This window comes from Cupressus sempervirens, chromosome 5, assembly GCF_028749045.1.
Source record: "Cupressus sempervirens isolate cs-2001-9-10 chromosome 5, ASM2874904v1, whole genome shotgun sequence".
NCBI classification, from domain to species: domain Eukaryota; kingdom Viridiplantae; phylum Streptophyta; class Pinopsida; order Cupressales; family Cupressaceae; genus Cupressus; species Cupressus sempervirens.
The window spans coordinates 358,908,163-358,927,480 of record NC_143122.1 but is presented as its reverse complement, the minus strand read 5'-3'; the positions used below and the strand labels follow the sequence as shown (position 1 = coordinate 358,927,480).

Sequence of the window (19,318 nt, the reverse complement as noted above, 5' to 3'; positions counted from 1 at the left end):
TTTCAAATGGTACAACATTCTTTAAATCCAAAAGATGCATCACATTCTATGTTTCTTCTACTATAAGGAAAAAAAAATGAAAGATTGAATTTTATAGAGTTTTGAATTAGTTAAGGTGGTCAAACATGAGAGTTTTTTTGTTTCAAAAATACTAAAGTAAAAAATTAATTAATTATTATTTATTTAGAATAAAAATACTAAAAAATATGTGTCACATCCAGGCATGAGTCTATGACTTATATCTATAATATTATTAAAAAATATTATCATTTGATTTTGATTAAGGTGGTCAGACATATGTCTACTTCTTATTTTTGTTCTAAAATTTTTGTAATATTGCATTAAAATTCAAACTTTTGACCAATCAATTTTTATTTTTTTGAGATAAGTCCTAGTAGTTTAGAAACTAAATTCAATTTTTAAGAGATTGTTTTCTCTCAACTTTTTGATATAAAGCTAATAACAATTAGAAAATTGTACGTCAAGTTGGCATAACCTTGATTTTCTGATTTTTTATTGTCACTTAAGGGCATAGTTTGGTTGACCATGATCCTACACATACCCTAAAGTAGACACTTCTGTATTTCATGCATAAGCTAGAGAATTTTTCTCTTCCAATAATTTATATTTCTTTTATCAATTTCTTTATATGATAACCACTTCAAAGATATTCAACATGCAAGAACATATAAATGTTATAGAAAAAAAATACAATAAATTAAATAAATGGTAAATCAAGTCATTAATATAATATCTATACAAAAAATCTAAGAAATACCACTTCTAATCTCATTTGTTTTTCAAGATCATGTATGACTTGTTTAACACTATTGTTAAACTGGTGTGGGAGGGATAGAGGTATGACATACTGCAATAATTCAAAAATTATATTTTTAAAATATTATAAATAATACAATAAAAAGTACATGCAATTTTATAAATATATTGTAAATAGAGAAGAACATGATTTACCTTGATGAAGGTATGCCAATCATGTGTTTTTAGTCCTAGCCCAAAATTACCTTTCTTTGATACATGACTATTTATATTTTTAGAAAATCTTGTGACAATTTTTTTATGACTTCTTTTAATTCATCACATTGCTGAGCTATGTTAATAACCAAGGAAAGACACTCGTACTTATGTGGTCTCCATTGTTATTTGATTAAAAGAAATGTTTTAGCACATGATTGAGTTTATGAATGTCATTACAAATTTTGGTAATTTTTTGTTTGTCACACCTTCCATCTAATATTTTTCATAGTGTCTTGGTTACATTCTTTCCAAAATGCATAGCATTGAACAGATGCACAATTGGGAGAACTTTGTAGTATGTCAACCTACTAAGTTCACTAGGATAACTTTTTTTTTCCTTGTATGAAGTTGATCATTGATGTCTTGATGACCTATAAGACCATAAATTACATCATTATTAAAAAAAATACAATATCAAAATATAAATTTCAAACAAAAATTATCATTTGGAATGACATTACCTCAATGATTAACTCTATTACATATTACAAGTTCCACAGATGAGGTGTCATTCTTTGTGGGCTTAATGTTATCTCTAGTTTCCAATTAAAAAGATGTTTTTTAGTAATTCAATACTTATGATTATTTTGTAGAAAGTGCATAAACTTATCAAATACCTGCTTTTCTAAATTTCTCGAATGATGAGATTTCATCTTAAGACCATAAATTGGACATGTGAATTTTCACTTTGTCTAAAGACTTAAAAGAACATGTACAATTGGATTAAATATATTTTGATATTTAAAATTATCATGTGCAACTTAAACATGAAACAATAATTTGTAAGCACTATAGCATACCAAAAATATGTGACCTTAATAATATAACATACCACAAAAATGAGTTAGTCTAGGGTTGTCATGTATTGTCTATACAATCATTGCACGAAATTGAAATTGTCTTAGTCATATTGGTCTAGAGATGTCATACATAGTGACTCCATTCCATAACTTCAACAACTCTTCAATTAGGGGCTCAATATACATGTTCATATCTTTATCTTGGTACCTACCTAGTTGAATGAATAGAAACATTAAATTATTATTAGGAACATTTTTGATGAGGTGTTTATAAATTAATTTAGATAATTATTAAATGAAAAATATCTAGTACAATCATTGACAACATTATGTGCTCCCTCTATATGGACATCCAAGGAGGAATGATATTGTTAATAGAAAAAGTAGGTCACACTACATAAATAGATCTCATATCTCCAAATGGATTGATATCATTTGTTGTTGATGAAAACTTGAGATTATGAGGTTCTTCTTCAAAGTATGGCCATGTTTTTTCTATGTCTTTAAATGCAAAACTATGTGTAGATATGTACATAATATCATCTTGTCTTCTATTTTGTGAATGTTAATCCATAAATAGTGCCAAGATAGTGCACCTAAATAATCATTCAATATATGGAAAAATGGGAATGTACCGAGAACCTTGTGAAGCACCTTTTCTATTATTTGATCTTACTTATATCTACTAATATGAAAATTAGGACATCGTATTGCAAAATTATGTTGTTTATGATATCGAATCTGATCATTGGGACATCTATGTGTTTTTTGATACTTCATTCCAATTTTATTCATAATAGTAGATAATTCTTAGTACAAACAAGATAGAATATTTGATGGTGGTAAAGAAAACTCACCTATCAACATACAAAAAATATGATTTCTTAATATAGTGAATAGTAATCTAACATCGAAGATGAAAAAAATGACATACCTTAGCATACTTGACATTGCTACATTGGATAAACCATTCATAACCTTCAAGTTCACTAGAAACATTATAATAGAGAGAATAGTTATTTGAGAGCCTTGGTATAGGGGATCATCTTCCTTCTCAACTATAGGTATATCAAGACCATCTTCATCATCATTATCAAATGAGTTATTACCATCGCCATGATCATCTTGATGAATTGAGCCAATACCATCTTCTTCTATCATATCCTCTGGCACATTATCAACTATGCCTATACCGTCACCTTCAATTGTGTTCTCTGCCATATGATCATGTTCTTCCATGGGGTCATTATCCTTAGCTTGGATATTCACACATTCATGTTCCTCCATTTGGAAATCCACATTCACTAATCAACAAAAGTTGTACCCTTCTTCAATGTGACCATGATGCCTATAGTGACTCTGAGTTGTTGTGATTAGAATTCTTTAATTCTTTAAGTCCTTACACTTTTTTCAAGGATAATTACATTTATCAACATTCTTCTAGGTTCATATTTCTAGTCATGGTCTTTCTTCACAAGAAATTATTTGGGCTATAAATATGTACAAAATGTAAACATACAAGCATTAATAGTATCTTGTGAATAAATTTAAGTAGAAAAACTCCTAGAAATATAATAAATGGATTTTATCTTTAAATCAAAAGATGCACACAAAAGATGTCCAAATATACATTTAATCATAAGAAGGAAAGTATTTTAAAGAAAAATAGTAACATTCATTAATTCTAGGTAAATATATTTACACATATTCAAGCTACACAATAGAATCTTAATTGTTGTTTACACTCACAAGATTTTTTTGGTTATAGTTACACATATGAAGGTACTTTGATGTTCTTTAGCACTAGTATATAGTAATCTAGCTAGTTGGTGTTGTGTTTGAACACATAAGCTAATGTTGTTGCTTTTTTTTGTAATCAACATTATTATATAATCATAGAAGCTCTTTATAGAAATCCTTTATCATTTATTGACTTTTTTATGTTGTTGTTTCATATTGGAAATAAATTCCCAAAAAATTAGGGGGTGTTGTCATACAAATCATTTCAGGCATCCTATTTGATAAGTGGACATTACTTATTAGTAATTACAAATGATTGTTAGATTTATTCATTTTGATTGTAAATTGCCTCATCATGTTTATCAAACTCACAATAGCTTGTTTGAATTTGTTTTAATCTTGTTCTCTTTTAGATAAGGGGTGTATATTCACCCAATATCAATCATGATGATCATTGTATGATTGGGCCAAAGAGCCTAGAAAGGATGTGAATTCCCAAGCTATATAGTCAATCCTATTGTGCAATCAACTGGTGCAAGGTGTCCAATATAAACCTTAGGCCAACTTATGCTGAGAAGGACAAATAACCATTGGTATAAATTATTTTTGATACATTTTAATATTTCTTATCTATAGTGACAATAAGGATCAAGATATCCTAGAAATGTAATGAGGTCCAAATTTGAAAGGTCTAGTGACTCGGATATATTGTAAATCCTATGATCAACTATGGTCAAATGGACATGATTTAGAAGGTTCAATTTCTAGAAAGGTTGGATTAATGTTGTCATGTTTATAAAAGGGAAACTATACATTGTTAGGTTGCTATGATGGATACCTGAAGTTAAAATTTGAAAAATTGTCAACCAAATAGTGTCAAAATGATATTAACAACTCATAACTTTTCAAATTTCAGTTCTCCAATGCTCATAACCACTTGGGATGATAACCAAAGCACACAAATCTTTCTAAGGCCTAAATCAATTTAAAATTTGCATCCAAAAGTAATAAAAAATTCTCAAGTCACATATAAAGTGTGATAGAGTTGATGGTTCTGACTCAGTATTACCAAAAATATTCTAACATTTGGATAGCTTGATTCAAAATATCACACTTCATGCATATGCTAATATAACTAGTTTAGAATAAATGTTCATGCACAAAATTTATAGAAAATGTGAGTTAAAAAAGACTAATGTTCTACCATCTACCATGACAATGAACACACATTGATAATTAAAATTGTACATATTGTTGAATCAAAATGATTTCAATGACATTGACTTTCTAAATTTAAGTTATTTGGTTAAAATAAACCTAACCATACATATACATATTATAAAAATTAGCATCTCCTTGGAAATAAAATTATACTTATTTGTTTACTAATTTCTATTCAAACGTGAGTGCAGGAATTCATTGGTACAGTAAAATGGCATGCATGTAACAATAGTTGAAAGTAAGGAAGGGTTGAAAGGGGTGATAATAAATAGGAATTTTTTATGTTCATTTCAGATTTTATGACTCATATATTGATTTTTTTAAGGTCATTCTCTTGTAAAGTTATTGGGGAAAATTGAATAGAGTTTCGTATATCAGATTAACCATCTATAAGTTCACGCAATCTTACAAAAATCTAATGAGGAAGGATTGAAAGAGTACACTAGGAATTTTGTTTTCACAAATGACTCTGAATATCATTTTGTGTTTCTATAAGCCTGCTATCTCATACAAGCCTAATTGAGATGGGCTAGAAAAATACTTCACACAAACTACCTTTTGTATAAGACTTCCTATATTATGGTGACTTCGTATAAGTCGATTATATCATACAATTGCAGGTGAGAAGGACACAAAATATACAATATATACATTTTTTTTTTTTTCTATATGAGACTCTATATATGTATATCATATTGACTACAAGTAAGCCCATGGCCATGTCATACAAGGCCAATTTGATATGGCTAAAAGGGTATAGTAGGCATACTATTTTTTACTAGTTTTTATAGAGGGCTATGTTTATCATATTGGGTGCTTATAAGCCCAATATAATGTGCAAACTCAATAGAGAAAAATGAAAAGTCCTTTCTAAATCAAACTTTTCTTTTTATTTAGCCTATATTTATTGATTATTTCATCCATATTTACTATAGAAAACCATATTTGAAACACTCCTATTTAAGCATCACTGATACAATTAGGTCATATCTAAGAGCTTACTTTGACACAAGTTTCTAATGATAATATGAAATTAAATGGGCATGTGAGTAGAAATAAACTACAAAGACATTGTGTAAAGATAAGGGTATGAAATGGATGGTTTTGGAGTACTTGGTATAGATAGTTAGCATTCAGTATGCACATATCATCAAATGAAATCAAATTGGGCATCTATAGAATATCACTATTGAGACATTAAACCTTTATTTTCTATATTCCCTTTCTTCCTTCAGTATAAAAGATCATTGCAAAAACATAGATCATCAAGGAAAGAGACAAAATATATCTTCACTGGTGAAACTACATTGACCATGTGTGTAGATAAAAATGGCTAAGAAGGAGACAAAATATATATTGACTCCATAATCCTAAATGTATGAAATCACTGGGGGTACACTTTTTATTACATACCTACCCATTCTTCTTAACCCTTTCTATTGTCGCATGTGGCTATGACAAAATGAAATGAGATTCAATTTTCCATTTGTTTGTTCATATCTTGTGTTGGTCAAAAGTTTGACCTTTTTGGGATTATCTTAAAAGAAATGATTTGGACAAGCTAAATTGGCCTTAGTTTAAAAATTAGGTCAAAAATTAAGGCCTAATGTACTAGTGTTGGAATCACTTGATACATAGTGGTTTCTAGCATGAGAAAGAATGTAAAGAGATAATGCATAGCTCAAGAAACTTTATTTCCAATCTAGATGAGTAAAATGTCATTTTTCCAAAGAAAGTGAAAGAAAAGTAGAAAAAGATATATTAGAAAAGATAAACTTACCACAAGTTGTCTAAGTTGTGGGTTAGAATGCTCTATGTATGATACTTGTGGGTCAAGAAAAGATGAGCCAAGATAAAAGATAAAGCAAATAAAAAATAGATATTGAAAAATATATTTGGAAAAGTGATAAATTTAAATAATCAAGAGTGTAGTCAAAGCATATAAGTGATATTTTCAGCTGAAAAAACTCTATCCTACTGGTTTTAGACTAGGTAACCAAGAAAAGTCATTCAGAACAACCTCAACTTCAACTGGAAAATTAGTTTCTCTTTAAGATAAAATTGATTCTTTGGATAAAATGTACAAGGATTACATTAGAAACCATGAAATGGAGGTCTTTGGTGAGATTATTTGTCGTATCTAGAGGGAGATGATGGAAAAAATGGTTCTAAGGGTGGTTACTGGCAAAAGTAGGTTGCACAAGACTAAGGAAATAAACTTGATTGGAAAGAAGAACAAGGAACAAGAGGCTAATGATGTCAAGGATTGGAAAGGGAATCTCTCCCAGTCGATCAAGAATTGGAATTAAATTTAAAACGTTTACTTCTCCTTATTATTTCTATATTTTTCTCACCTCTTATAGAGGTGTTGATTTTTTTATTAGTATTGAGATTAAAGTGCTCTCTATTATCATGAACTTATATTACTTTATGATATCTAAATTTTTTTTCTTAAGATAGTTCTTAGTATAAAGACTTTGAATAATTGCAGCGTTTTTTTTATCTAAGGATAGTTTATTTTGATTCAAATATTTTGGACAAAGAAACCTTGTCGATAGAAAAATGTGTAAGGTCCAAAGGGAAAATCTCTAAGGAACTACCATATGTGTATGTTCAATAGATTTCTATGGCTGTAACACATTTTGAAGGCATACCAAGCACATTCTACTTAAAGGTCATGACTCATTACTCAATATCATGGCCCACAACTTGATGTTCCCTCACCTCAAACAAAGTGGTTTCCCACTATAGAATTTTTTTTGTGGAAGTGTTTTGAACACAACCAAAGTAACACACATGGTGAGTCAGACCTTGGGGTGATCTAGGTAATCCACTTGGATCGATCCTTGCACCAAGATATTGAGTAAGTAAATAAGGTGGTTTCTAGATCCTAAGTGTCTAGTAAGGTTCCTCATTCATAAGAGCCCCCCTTGCACCCAATACAATACTAGGGACTTGTAATGACAAGAGTACCTTAAGAATATCTCACCAAATGAGTCAAAGTGGTATGTCTATCCAAGGTTTTCACCTTTGCCAAGGGCCTTGTGATTATAGTGGGTTGGAGAGCCAAAAATGTATGTGTACAAAATGTGACCATACACTTCTATAAACCTTTATAGTTGAGAGAACCCATGAGGAATGGATTCTCAAGAGGGGGTTTATAGCTTTGTACATATGACATGAACAAATCAAAGAAGTATGAATTTGTGGTTCTCAAATGAAACTAGTAGAGATCCTTGCAAGGTGCACCATGGAATAGAAGGTTTAAAAATTAAGATACATGTAAAGATGCAGACTAATCTAATATGAGATATGAAAATCAAGGAAAGTAGAATCTATTCAATATCGAAGAAAATAAATATCTAAGATAACAATGCAAGAGCTATGCTATGATGAAGATTGGACTATAATGAGATGCAAGATGCTCCAACAATGAAAGAATACCAAGAGTGTGGTGAATGCTCCAAGTGATTTGGAATGAAACCTATAACATAATAATAGTCTAAGTGCATAGGGTTATGAGATACTAATGAGAGAACCTCCTAAACAAAAATGGATAATACACAAAATCTACAATAGAGGATTAATCTCATGTTGACTTTGGTGCACAAGAATATTTAGAGGCAATACCAAATGTTATGTTTAAGAGGAAAGGGATGTGTGGAGGATAATGTAAGAGGCAAAAGGAAATTTTATTTCCTTGAAAAGTGTGCATTCAAGTATAGTAAAAATGTCATTATTTTATTTTTAAAATTGGAAGAAAAATTCATGTGCACACAAAAAATAAAGAGGATTTGTTTAATTAAAAGTGAGAACACCCTTCTATTTAAATAAGAACTTAGGATAAGTTGGCTTAACGATAGGTTATAATTGAATAATTAATAAATTGAGAATTAGGTTAAAGACAAGTGATAGATATATATGCAAAAATTAATAGAAAGAGAGCTTGGGGTATGGATGACAAATTTCAAGTGATTACAGGAACATCTTTGTGTACAAGAAGATTCTAAGGCCTTGTCTAAAAATAATGCTAGAAGAAAATTCTTTTGACATGAGATCCTTTTTTCCTCACCATGCTTAAATTTTCATGAATTCAAACATTTCCTCTTTGTTCTGTGCTTGAGGGCTTGGCTTCATCTTAATAGAAGAGTTAATTTGGGTGCTTGAATGTCTTGTATACTCAAAGAACATTAAAATATTTCTTCTGCAATGGTAGGTTGAAATTTAATCAAAGTTAACAAAGACTATTTGGTTTCCCATGTACCCCAAACCACTTGGACACTTTCTTGCTTCATGGGTCTCTTGGAAACATCCCTAAATAGAAGGTTTTTTACTATGATTTTTCCAAGGAATCAAACGAACCTATGCTTCGTTAGGTGTGTGGAACACATACACGAGTAGATGAGCATAAATAGTCTCAGCCTTCATTAAAAAGGTAGGGGAGTTTTCTATAGATGAGGTTTGTTCAAGGTCATGGACATGGTAGTAGTTGTGAAAACCACTATTGATTAGGGTTGCCTAATATTCCATCTCTTAGTCGATACTTTTTTTGGTTTTTTTGTTATTATTATTTTTCAATATTATCATTTGATACAATTAAATTTTTGCATTGAATACTTTCAATTGGTTATTGTAGATTAAGTTAATGTACATGCTATTTGTATTATTCTCTTATCTTAGGTAGTCTTGGATCATGCTAAAATTATTTTGGAGAGAGTTGAGCCCCTCTTGATTGTGGTTCAAACTATTTGATGTTAATCAATTTCTTGCTCATTCCATTTAAAAATCATTCACATTTTAAATAGAAATCTAAAAAAAGTTGTCTAAAAAGCCATTTAAAAAAATTATTGTTTAAATATTTTTTATATTTGTATTGATATATTATATTTTTATTGAAAACAACATAGTTGAATATGATATAGATTAATAATTACTCTATGACTAAAATAATCACAAGAATATATATTATATATGATATTAATAAAACTATGATAAAATGAGGAATATAGAAAAATTTGCTAATCTCTACACAAAATGTACTAAAGATAAAACAAAGTCAAACTAGATTAAAAAGATCAAATGCTGAAATTTTCACATGATGTTTTCCATTTTCTGAAAATTGATCAACGATAAAGTTTGTAGTGAAGATAGCAATGTCCAAAAACTTCAAAAACCAACCACTAAGAAAACAACCAAAAACCTAAGCCCAAAATAAAAGAGCCAAACCCTATGAATATAAAAATCACCCCACGGGGCTTAGGGTTTAGAGAAAAGCTTAACGCCATAATTTTTTTTAAAAAGTTAGCCTAAAACAACTCATCGTTCATTTTATTGAAATAAAAGAAAAACCTGTATAAATATAGAGTTTAGACGGCCACTGAACTTCCATAGACAAACCTTTCGTCTTCTTTCAGCTCCATTTCAAACCAAATCGGCCCATATAAAAAGAGGGAGTTGAGTTGCTCATTGTAGTTCATCATCTCAGATTGCATCCTTTCCTCTTCTTTCATTATCGTTCCTTCTATTTTCTTCAGCTTCAAAAATGAAAACGTCCAATATGAGAAAGGAAAGCAAAGTGCGATTGCAGAGTTCAGACGATGAGATTATAGAGGTTGATGAGTAGGTGGCGGTGGAGTCTGAGTATATTAAGAGTATAATTGATGATAGTGGCAAGGATAATATCATCCCAATACAAAATATCACCGCTAATATCCTCGCCAAAGTTATTGAATATTATGAATACCATATCAAAGCTGCCAAGTCCAGCATCGAAGGAAACGTTGCTGTTAATTCAGAGGAGGAAGTGAGAAAGTGGGACGAGGAGTTTGTGAAGGTGGACCAAACTACACTTTTGGACCTTATTCAGGTATGCTTCATTTTCACTGATTTTGCTGGGGTTTATTATTCTATATAGTTTGCTTTAGTTTGCAGGGTTTTATTATTGTTCAGAAAATAGTAATTGTGTATATTTCGTTGTTGTGAGCAGGCTGCAAACTGTCTGAAGTTAAATAAACTTCTGGACTTAACGTGTCAAACTGTGGCTGATATGATTACGGGCAAAAGTCCAGAAGAGATTCGGGAGACGTTTAACATTACGAATGACTTCACTTCCGAAGAGGAGGCAGAAATCAGGAGTGAAAATCAGTGGGCTTTTCATTAGATCTAATTGTTATAAATAAGCTAGTTTATATGATTATCTCGTAAACATATGATTATCTTGGAACCCCTTATTAAAATGATATGCTCCACTTTAAGCACATGGATATTTGATAGCATGTTATTTCCCTACTTCATAATGTTTTAATCAAATCTATTATGAAATTATTATGACTGTTTTTTAAAATTATAAATCTTTAAGCTTTTGGTACAATTTTGTATTTATAAATTATCAACACTTTTATGATATTTTGATTTAAAATGTTAACTGATGATTGATAATATACTGATAGTATACTAGTATAGATATCTGTATAGATATCTTAAGTAAATCTATCTAAAGAAATGTCAATAGATCTCTAGTACAAAATAATTATAATTTAATTTACTACATCTAAAATTATTTATATTTCTTTTATTTTCATTTATTTATTTTTTACTAACTTATGCTTTTTATTTTGATATCTTAAAAAATGGATAATTTATATCTTTAAGTATTATAATTTAAAAAAATATTTAATGTGGTATTTATTAAATTATTTTTTAAAAATGTATTCTGTTTATAATAAGATTTAAACTTTTGACATGTAGATGGTTGTCAAATTTAACACTTCCTATCAACATTAATTAACATTAGTCAATATTTTTTTATTATAAAAAATTTATTATTTAATATTCTTAAGATTGATTGTGATGGGTTGTATGTTGTGATAATTAGTTTCTTTTATAGTTAAGTTGTGTACTATTTTTTCATTTTATGCCTTACTTGTGATTAAACGTTATTGTTTTTATGAGTTCAAATTTATCATTTTGAAATTTAATTATAAAATGCATACTTAGATGCAAGTTTTTTAACTACAAAATTTCTATTAAATATTTCTTGATGATTTGATTGGGTGAATCATTTTGAGTCTACACAAGATTGAAGTTAAATATTTTTTTATTTATGAGTAAGTTAGTTTAGATACTTTCAATATTCTATCATTTAAAAAAAAATTATCAATCCTTATATTATATAATATTTTAAGAAACACTATTATATATTATTATTAAAATATTTTTATTATCATATTCAAGTTATTTATAATAATATATATAATACATATGAATATAATTTAACTATATAAAGTTTTTGTTAATTAAAATATTTCATATACTATGATAAATTTATCATTTAACATTATATTTATACTAAAAATTATTAAAACTAATGAAAATACTAAGCCATTATATGGCACTTATTATCATTACTATCAAATTTCAAGATTCATATGTGACGATTCTATGATGTGCAGTTTGAGTTTAAAGTGTTCACTATTTATTACTAGACCAACTTCTTATTGATTTATTTCATTCTAATGGAAGACTATAGAAAACAATAACATGAACAAATTATATTATTATTAGATGGAAAACTATAGGAATCAATAACATGATTAGATTATATTATTATTCAATATGTGTTTACTTATGTCTCATGCCCATCTATAAACATTATACACTTAGAAAAAAATTAACACTTTTATTCTTAGAATGAAGCTTGCATTGTGTGATGTTTAAGCTATTTGATATCTAGTTATGGCACACCCTGTATCAAATTCTTGAGCCTCACATTGCATCTAAGATTAAAAATGTTTAATAGACAATCCAAGATCTAGTAGTTAGTTGATAGGAATCACCTTAGTGAATTTTGTAGCAAAACTTATCTTTCTAAAAAAATCCTATTATTTATAACTAATGATAAATGAAATGTAAAGTAGAAAGATTGATTTACTATGTAAATCTATTTGAGGTGTCAAATTTTCCTTTGGTCTACCCCATCTATTCACCAACAATTTGTGGGCAGTGCTTTTTAGTGAAGCTCTTTTAATGAGGCTAAGGCATTCAAATCCCTCTTATCTGACTATGCTATACTATAAGGGAAATACATTAATTTCAAAAAAATAAATTTATTCTTATTCAATACTAGGTAGGATATACAATTGTGTATTTCTACTATGCTTAAATGTCACATTGAAATTATTTTAGACATGTATCCTGGCCTTCCTCTTTGTGTCAAGAAACCTAATCAACTATATTAGAATGGTGTTATTGAAATGTTCCAAAAGAAACTTGTAGACTAGAAAGGAAAGTAGTTAAAATTTGGGGGAAAATGTCTTCTCCTTAAACCCTACCTCCAAAGTATCCCAATGTACTTTATGTTCTTTTCCTTAATTTTGACAAAGGTGGTGAATACTTTTGAGAAAACCCAAAGAAATTTTCTATGGTCTAGAGTGGAGGAAAAAGAGAAAGATGACATTGGTTAACTGGAGTCAAGTTTCTAAACCAAAAGAGAAAGGGAATTTTAGACTTAGGAGATTTAAAGGCATGAACAGAGCTCTAATATCTAGATTGGGTTGGTCAATACTAGAAGGCATGAAGGAGTGGAAAAAAACATTTAGAGCCAAATACTTGTCCTATGGTCTTACCTGTTTATTTCTTAGCAAGAGTAACTCTAATGATTGCTCTATTCTTTGGAAGGGTATCTTGAAAACTAAAGAAATAAAAGCTTTTTTCAAGGAAGAAATCTTGAAGAAAATGGTACCTATTATGGAGGCTATCAATAACCAAGGACTCATAGACTGGTTAAGGACTAGTGTGTGAGATAAAGTGGAAAACTATCTAGAATGGGAGAATGGTAATGCTAGATAGAATGACTTAATAAATTTATAAAAATTACAAGGAGATCCCAAAAAAATTATGAATATAAGAAAAAATGAGGTCACTAAATTGAGGGATATTCTTCCTAACCCTAGTCTATTCAATCAATCTCAAGAGGACAAGTGGATTTGGAGATATAACAACAATGGCAATTTCACTGTTAGCTCAATCTAAAAATCTCTAGAGGACTCTATAGTGGGAGAGAAATCTGGATTTCTAATCTTGTAGAAAAGGTTTAAAAATATTTTTGGTGGGTAGTCACTCATGGTAAAATCCATACTTCAAACAATCTCTCTAAACATGGATTGATATTAGAAAACAAATATTTTCTTTGTGAGAAAGATGTAGAATGTATTAATCATTTCTTATTAGATTACCCTTACTCTATTGAGGTTTGAAATCTTGTGCTTAAGAAATGCCATCTCTCTTTGGTGTACCTCAAAAGCATGACCAAACTTATGATAGAATGTTTTTTTCTCCCTTCTCCCATGCTATTACTATTAACATGTTGTGGCAATTGATATTACCTACTATTGGATGGTGTGTATGGAAAGAGAGAAACAACAAGATTTTTAGATACAAGAAGAAGGAGGCTTCCTCTACCCACCACAATATTAAAAAAAATCACCAGAGAAAGCATAATTTATGCTAGCTTCTCCAAGAGCCTCAATTTCCTAGGTTTGTTAGACTTAAGAATTAAAAAAAAATTCAAATATAAACTAAAGATTGATTTTTATTAATTGGTAGAAGATTTAGAAAAGGAAAAATTGTAGCTAGAAACCATAAGAGAGAGAATGGATAAAGTGCAATATGGATAGTTGTCCTAAAGGGGATTTGGGGCTGCAAGAGTAGGGGATATTATTAGAGAATGGAAATGTATTAGTATCCTCTTTTTTGCTAAGTTTTTCGTAATGAAGTCTAATAATGATGTTGAGGCATTAGTAATGTGGTATGGAATAAAAAATTTGTAGGACTTAGCATCTATTAGTGTAGAGCTAGAAGAAGATTCTAAGCTCATAATTAATACCCTTCAAAATAGAGCCAATCACCTTTGAAGTATATTTTCTGTGATTTTAGATTATTAAACATGCCTCTTGTATTTAAATAAAGTTAATATAAAACATACTTTGAGAGAATGAAACAAAGTTTTCAACTACTTGATCTCTTGGTGTTTAGACTACGAGGATTAGAAAATGGTATCTCAGATGGAATGCACATAGGAGTTAAGAAAAATTATTTTCAATGATAGAAAAAATACCAAAGAATATGGCAAGAGCAATGGATGAAGATAGAAGAAGGGTGACAAGTGGAAAAAAATGATTTTGAGTTGGTTGGTATTACTATACTAGATATTAGGAAATTTATTAGTAGGCCCTTTTTGGGTGCTAGCTTTAAGACTAATTTGAATATGTTGGTTCGACTCATGTAGCCTAAAAGTATGATCCCTATTATTTTTTAATTATGATGTTACTTTATGTGTATCCCTCCCCAAATCTACATTTTTTACTTCCCAAGATTGTTAATTATTCCAATGTTGTGCATTTATGGAAGAGAGTTGGGAAGTACACCACTAATTCAAGGATTTGTATGACAAAGGTTCTCATTATTTATTACATTTATCAAATCACTAGAAGGAAAATTTCCATGTATAAGGTGAAGTGTGATGCAAAGATTGTGGAGAAGACTTGTCCTATGGTTAATGATTTTATGAGTAGTAAGGTAATTATTTTTTGACACCCTTATTTGGTGATGGAAGTTTCTTGACTTTCTATTAAATTTCCTTATATCTTCCACAAGTCCTAGTTATTGGAGGAAATTTCCACGAAGAGTGAAGTTGTAGAGAGAAACATAATGAAGTTGGACACTGGTCTTGCAGGAGTTATCTAGTTTTTTGACAAAGAGAACAATATGGGAGGTCCACCTAAGTGAGTGGAATTGAGAAATTGTAAAGAGCTAGAGTAGAAAAAAGAAATTTGGTGGTTTTTTGTTAAAGAAGGGTTGGATTTGTATATCCATGTGATGAAAGGCTATAACATAATCCTCTTGACTAAGTTTTCCAACTCCTTGTTGTGATGCTTGAATTGATTGGAGAAGATACGAGTTTGGAATGTGTTGGGGTTCAAGTGGAGAGGAAATGCACAAAAGACTATAGTAAATTCAAGCATAAATTCTTTGAATGTATCAAGGAACCTATTAGAATGAGTTTTGGTAATGGGCATGAAAGGTTTTGTCTCCCTAGCCCCTTTTGTGTCATTTTCTTCTGGTTAAGTAAATACATCACCCTTGAAGGTCATTTTACAATCTGTCATGGCTATCACTTTCTGGTTCTTAACATGTTGAGGCACAAGAAAAATATTAGCATGCCCTTTGTTTCTTGTTTTCATCTCTGGTCAACAATAATGTCCTTGTAAATAATCCTCCTATACACCAAGTGCTCATATTTTCTCTTTATCCCTATGTCTGTGCTCATCACCCAGATCTTGGAAGGTGTCTCCTAGCCAATGAAAGCCATAAAATTCCCAAATCCTTCATGGTTATTGAGGAGATTTTTGCTGATAAAATCCATGTAAATATTTTCTTTAGATCTCAACTAATACTCCTTCCGCCAAGGAATTTTTTAAGTCTTTTAAGATGAATCTCCTCTCTCTAGAATAATCTATGTAGTTTGACTCTTCCAAGAAGTGTAAAAATGCCTCTACCAAGTCTATCTTACGAGTACCCCAAAAAAGATAAAAGTTGTTGAAGAAATAGTTAAAATTGATAAGCAAGAAGGGAAGGAAAATTTAGAGAACAATGAGGGGATGAGGTCATTACATTCTAAAAGGAAAAAGGTTAATTTTAGCTCTGGTGAGAGGAGGTCTACAAGGTCGAGAAATAGTAAAGGAAAAAATTATAAGGAAGAAAACAAGCATGAATCTCATAATTCCCAAAATGAGGAAAAGATTTGTGATGCCCCACTAGGGAACCCAAAATAAATTAACATAAAGTTTCACTAAGTTTGTAAATCTTTTTTTTTTTAAAGATAATAACATTAGTAGATAATATAGTGAAAGCAATAACTAACATACATACAACCATCATAAATAGATGATATCTCTTAAGGGTCCCATGGCATTGAATCACATTTAAAATTAATTAATAATAAATGCAATATAAAAAAAAATCCACATCAAAGAATAACTAAAAGTATGAATCCATTTAAATAATATACAATTATATTAGATGTCACTTGCAAAAATCAAAATGCATGATCATCCATTGTACAAGTCACAAGATATGAAAAGCTCAAAGAATAGACATCATCAAAAAACACATCATTTCATGAGATCTATGATAAATCAAGTACAATACAAAAAGATATAATCATCCAATAGAAATATGAGATTATAAAGAAAGGTACAACTACACAGGTACATCCAACAGTCAAATCTCAATGGTATAAGTAAAAAGTACTACCACTTGACCTTGTTGAACCTAAATAGCCCACTACTACCATACTAAGGAGATAATCTCAAGTCCCAAATGGATATCAATCTCAAAAGTCATAACCAATATCTAGGTCAAGGAAACACTTGGAAGAAAACTATCTCAAAGGTACCTATCATCTACTTCCAGAGGAAACAAAGACACATAGGAAATCTAATATGCAAGTGAGCAAGTGTCATCATATGAGCCAACTATGGTTACCCTAAAAGACTCTCTTGAATTTGGCCCTCTAGTGTCCCTGTGTAGAACCAGTATCCTTTCATATAGACAAGGCATACTAAAGAAGCAAGGTCATAACCAAGCATTGTCTCTACTCCCATCCTAGCCTATACTAGCACTTAGGCATGTACAAGGAAAAACATTGACTCTTATTAGTTTATTTTAAACCCATTTAATGAAATTTTATCACTTATTAAAGCAACTTACTATGGGTTAACTAGACACCCACTTAAGGTTCCAACCTCCATGGCAAGCCACTTCCCAATGTACACATTGATTGCCTACACTAGGCTCATAAAAATTACAACTCATAAAATCAATTTTCACCTCAATCCTTTACAAGAAATTGGAAAGCACATATAGATAAAATATAGTATTCACCTTAATCCTTTAAAAGAAACTAGAAAGTACCTAAAGACCAATCTTAATATCATGTCAATCCTATATAGGCAACTAGAAAGCACCAAAAGGTAAACCACAATAATCATCTTAGTCCTATACAAGAAACTAGAAAGAATCCAAAGATTACTGATCAAAGACTCAAAGGTTACACTAGAAAAGTCACATCATTCACCTCAATTCTACGCAAGAAACTGGAAAGCACCACAAACATCTGATCAAACTCATCATAGAGAAATGCATGACACATCACCCTAGTTGGGTATGAAAGATCATAGACAAAACATCATCATAGAACAAAATACTCCAAGCCTCAGGTAAACATCTTTATTGTTCAAAGAATTAAGTCAAAATCTGAACCTCAAATATACAATACATGATACATCACATCAAAAGTAATTCATAAATCATTTTCTTCAAAGACATACATATCCAGTTTATGAATAAGGTTTTACTTCTCATCTTTTCAAAGTGGTATATTTGTTAAGGGTTTTTGAGTTCATAAAATCTCAAAAGAACTTAACAATTCATTTAGAAGTCATTTAAATATAAAACCCATTAATTTGTAAAAATGAACTATCAATTTAACAACACAAATAATCATAGTTAACCAGTTTGTTTTCATTGGGCTAGCCCCCTAGTTTTTGCTTCTTTAATTCAAAAACAACACCAATAACCATTAAAATTCTCCAATTACCAAATATTATTATATTTTCAAATTTTAAGAATAACCTTATAACCAAACTTTTAATACCTATTGTTAAAATTAAATAATAATTATTAAATTATTAAAATACTAACTTATTAAGTTATAAATAAAATAATACTACTTCCATTATAACTATACATTCTAAATATTCTTTTGTTGATTTGTGTCCTAGTTCTTTATGTAACACTATCTATAAGACTATCACAAAGGCTATTTATTTGCATCTTAAGCCTATTATTCCAAAAATTATATCAATAGAATAAGAGGGTTTTGTTCCTGGTCAAGAAACAACTGAGGGAGCTACAATAGCCCATGAGACCCTTCATTCCATCAAATAACATAATATTTCAGCCTTTGTTGTCAAATTAGATATGATGAACGCTTACAATAAACTAAATTGGTATTTTCTTCTTCTAATCCTTCATTAGTTTGGTTTTTCTTCTAGGTGGTGTAAATGAATTAAAGCTTTCATCTTAGGTGCACATTTTTCTATTCTCATTAATGGTGCACTAGCAGGTTTTTTTGCCTCTTCCCAAGGAGTTTGTCAAAGTGACCATCTTTCTCCATTCTTGTTTATCATTATGGCATAGGCCCTCAGTAGACTTCTTAACTCTTTTAATCAAAAGGGTTGTGGAAATGTATCAATATTATAGGTACATCTTTGTCTATAGCCCATTCTCTTTTTGCTAACAATAGTTTACTTTTTGAAACATCTACATATCAAGAAACACAGAGTATGAAGAAAACCATTTACATATATACAAAAGTTTTAGTTCAATGCATTAATGCAACTAAATCTAAAATTTATGTTTTTAATACTTCACAATTGGTTTCTCAAATAATAATCTATCTT

At 29.9% G+C, this 19,318-nt stretch overlaps 1 pseudogene; it reads left to right on the top strand.

Annotated features, from left to right (window-relative positions):
* The first annotated feature begins 10,353 nt into the window (after positions 1–10,353).
* LOC149556212 (SKP1-like protein 1B) lies at positions 10,354–10,956 on the top strand (annotated as a pseudogene).
* Positions 10,957–19,318: the final 8,362 nt, after the last annotated feature.